This window comes from Rhamphochromis sp. 'chilingali' (genome assembly GCF_963969265.1).
Source record: "Rhamphochromis sp. 'chilingali' genome assembly, chromosome: 21".
Taxonomy (NCBI): domain Eukaryota; kingdom Metazoa; phylum Chordata; class Actinopteri; order Cichliformes; family Cichlidae; genus Rhamphochromis; species Rhamphochromis sp. 'chilingali'.
Genome location: NC_137949.1, coordinates 9,637,062 through 9,641,283, shown reverse-complemented (window position 1 = coordinate 9,641,283; position 4,222 = coordinate 9,637,062). Strand labels below are relative to the sequence as shown.

Below are 4,222 nucleotides of genomic sequence, written 5' to 3'. Positions count from 1 at the left end.
CCTGAGGGAAGAAACAGTCTCCTGTGAGGTAGCGTACAGCAAGGTAACACACGCAGCAAGGAAGGTGTGACAAAGTGGGTGAGAAGAGCATTTGTCCATATTCTTAGTTAACATTCTTGTTTTGATTGAACCATATTTCACATGTCGTCTGCAACAGGCAAACATCTACTATCCCGGGTTTGTTTATGTTTTGCACTTCAACAGATTATATAACATCTTGGTTTAAATCAATCCCTACAAGTTTGTTAAGTTAACATGTTATTTATTTCAACTGTTAATTTGTATTGTTTAAACTTACCTTACCTACCTGTCTTCCAGAAACAAAAGGAGGAAATGTAGTTTTACTTCCTGCTTTATAGCTTCTGGGTTCATCTGAGGTCACAGGAAGAGACCAAGTGGAGAAGGGGAAGAACTCTTATAATTTAATCAAGTTGATTTTAGAGGGTTTATGGAGAAATAGTGTATTGAATATGTATTGATTACACCACAGAGTTTATGTTGCCAGTAAAGAGGAGTAGCAGAGGTTTGAATATAATCATGTTCATCTTACCTACTGAGTGAAATAGTCCAGAGGAGAAAGTGTTTGGTTAAGTGGACGATTTAAGCAGAAGAACTCGGGTGTTTCAAGAGGTTCAGGTCAGTGTAGCTGTGTGCAGTTTGACCTTAATTTCCGTTGATTTAAGTTCAGTTATGTTTATTTGACTGAGTTAATTATAGAGTTGAGTTTCTTATTTGTTTCTTTGTAAATATTGTTTGGGGTCACAAAATGGTGAATAAATCACTGGCTACACTGGACAGCATCAGTCTCCTGCACTTCTTTGCCCGCTTAAGTCGAGTTCTACCACAGAAGGTGATAAGTGGCCAGCATCAGCATACTAGTCAAGTTTCTCTTTATTTTTCCATTCGACCATAAAACAACCAACCTGGTCCCACTTGCTTTGTACGGGACTCGACATACACCTGAGCCTCGTTAGGCTCTACCATTGAAACAAACAGGTCAAACAATACAAAGAACAGCAATAAGATTATGCATGAAACTCATTTACTCGGCTAAATGGTTTGAAAAGTAAAACACTGCATGCAATACAACTCAAAAGGCTAATTTAAAGAAAGTAAACAACACTATACAAAATGAAAAACCCTTCATTTGGTTGCACCCAATGAGCCAATCCGTGACCTCATGACCCTATATAAACAGGAAGTACTGGGGCGGCCCCTCCCACACACCTGTTTAAATATAGGACCTGAATAAATGGGCGAACATGGTGAGTATAACCAAACGTGAAGAAACATCATTTAGGAGACTTTTGCCTGTGAACAGAAGAAAATTGAAATGACCTGATGGTTCGTAGTGTTTGCTTTAAAAACATGCATGGATGTAACGACTGCTGCCACAGACAAACCCGGGATAGTGTGTTAACCAGCAGCATCTAAATCAAAGCATTACGGTCATCTGTAAAATAACGAGCAATAAATTATCAATATGGTCAAAGGACAAGTGGTCAATGACTTCATGCCGCTTTGTCACTCTTAGCAAACGGCGCTCTGTAGCGCCTCCTGAAGGCAGCGGTTTGAACAGCTTATGTTCTGTTTTTTTTGCATGGATCCGACTTGAACTACTCTGTACCTCTGCCCTAAATGCAGGGTGAAAGGTCAAATGTCGCATTAATCTGACCTCAGATCTGCTGACATCACAGGAAGTCTGCTGACTGGCCTCTGGCTGCTTTACAGCCGCTCAGGCTCGAACCATCAATAAATGAAATCAGCTGCTTCACAGCCACGGGGTCAAAGGTCACAGAGGGGTGAGCAGCAGCACTACTGTGTCCTTTGGGATTATTGATTAACTATTAATAAGTGATCACGCCCAAACGACCTGATGACAGTTAATGAGTCACTTTACATTGAGAGAATGGCGACATCAGAGTTTCACTTGTTTATCTTTAGATTTGATTGTGTTTGTTTCTCAAATAAAAGCACAACATTTCAAAATAAAATTATTTAAATTTTAAAAGCACACAAACACTTTTACACTGAAAAGTAAAACTTAAAAATAGCATGAAGCAATAGCATACTTTCAAAATAAAGTAATTTTTGGTAATAATAATAGCCCTGCCATTATAATAACTTTATTTATAAAAAGCACTTTCAAATAACTGTAAGGTTATTTGAAACTAAAAAGATAAATAAAAGCGATACATAGCAATACAAGTAAAAAATACTATACAAGTTAAAAACAGTAAGAATTTAAAAACTAAAAGCCACAGAATTAAGACCTGTAGGATGGGGTGAACAAATGTGTCTTCAGCTTAGTTTTAAAAACCTCCACAGAGCAGCCTGCCGAATATCTTGAGGGAGGTTGTTCCACAAAAACGGGGCACGAAAAGTAAAAGCTCTCCAACTGTCTTTTTTCTGTCCCTAGGAACCTTTAGAAGGCCAGAGTCCTGGCCAACTAACTATAACTCTACAAAAAGGAATTTCCAGAAACTTAAACAAAACAAAGTGAGACACAACTTAACTCACAAACTGACCTAATTACAAAGACACATGAGGGTAGCTTTTATAATGATTTGGCCAAACCATTTACACACAATAGGGGGGAAAAACAAAAACACACTAATATTAACTAAGCACAGAATAACCTAACTAAACCTAAAACACCCCTGCACCTGGTAAGCCCATGGTTGGTCCTGCAGAGCAGGCATTTTGTTCCCAGAGTCCTAAGCCACGCCTTTTGCCCAGACAGGAAACAGCCACCGCCCAAACCCAGGTAACTCAAAGAAAGAGAAACATAATTAATATAACAAAACATTTTAGAAAATCCACACAATGTTACTATGTGCGCGCCTCATAGCATACCACAGCTGATTTAAAACTTTCAGGGAAGACTCCAGTTGTCAACAAAGTATTTAAGAGAAACAGAATGTAGGGTCCTACTACTGACCACAGTTCCTTTAAATAATTTATTTAATAATAATAATCACTAAATAAATAAATGGTTCAAAACTTTTTCCAAAATAAGACATTTTCTTCATGATTTCTGTATTTAATGGGCTGTAGTGAGGCTTTAAAACTCATCATCACAGACCTGGAGTCCAGTTTCCTCCCGTTTCCATGGAAACCACCTGCACAGCAGGGATGAGTGACAGTCCAGCCGAGAGGTGAGAGAGGCACTTTGATGCTCCGCCCATCACAGTGGAGTAACACCCTGTGTGTGTGTGTGTGTGTGTGCGCGTGTGTGTGAGAGAGACAGAAAGAATGAACTCACGCACTGATGGAGGAAAGAGGAGAAAATGAAGAATCGAGGTTAATTATCTGATTGGCTGACAGGCAGCAGAGAGAGCCAATAGGAACGTTTTTAATCTGCAGCAGGCAACACAAAGAAACAGGAAGAGAAAGACGAAAACTAACCCCAGATCAGCCTGACGGCTCAGACTTGGAGGACACTTCCTCTGCCCCTGTTTCACAAACCAGGTCATCTATTCTGGATGCTGCGAGTGTTTAAGGAGGCACGACAGAAGAGAAATTCCACCTTAAGGTTTCATAATGACCTGCAGCTGCAGAGCTTCAATTAAATCTTTATTATACGGCATCAAATCGCAACAACAGTTGCATAAAGGCACTTCATAAGGTGGACCCTACAGGTGACAGTGGGAAGCAAAAACCCTTTTAACAAGAAGAAACCTGCAGAACCAGGCTCTCTCTCTTTGTAGTCCCTGTCAGTACAGTGCGTGTGCGTGTGTGTGTGTGTAACGACCTCGGCTGATAACACACCTTTGACGAACCTGTCGGTTCATTGCGTCGTTAATCGGCGCCAGGTTGGAGGGATGCTGCAGAGCTTCAGACCCGCTGCTGTCGTGGCAACAGCACCGGGCTTCCCTCCAGCTTGGCGTGCAGGGTTCCTGATGAAAAGAGGCCAATTTCACCCAAAGAGCATCAACACCAACCTGTAGCAAACACCACAGAGTCTGTTTCCAGTGCCTAAACCAGCAGAGAAATAGATCCAGCCGTCTGGAACCTCGCGCTCCTGCTGATGAACACGGTGATTTATTCAGAGCTCAGGGGGCCGCTCAGCTGTGCTCACATGTATATCTCTCCTCTTCTTTAGGGAGTCCCAGAGGAGGACTGTCAGAGGTCAGAGGTCACTGAGGGTCAGTGAGTCCGGCTCAGACATGATGTCTTCATCCACAGTGAGTAGGAGGATGATGATGATGATGAAGAGCAC

At 41.4% G+C, this 4,222-nt stretch overlaps 1 long non-coding RNA gene across 1 annotated transcript; it reads right to left on the bottom strand.

The window, feature by feature from the left end:
- Positions 1-934: 934 nt before the first annotated feature.
- Positions 935-3,800, bottom strand: LOC308389523. Its single transcript, XR_013970292.1, has 3 exons — positions 3,772-3,800; positions 3,409-3,488; positions 935-3,268 (listed from the first exon to the last, which is right to left on the bottom strand). It is a non-coding gene; the product is annotated as an uncharacterized lncRNA (long non-coding RNA).
- Positions 3,801-4,222: the final 422 nt, after the last annotated feature.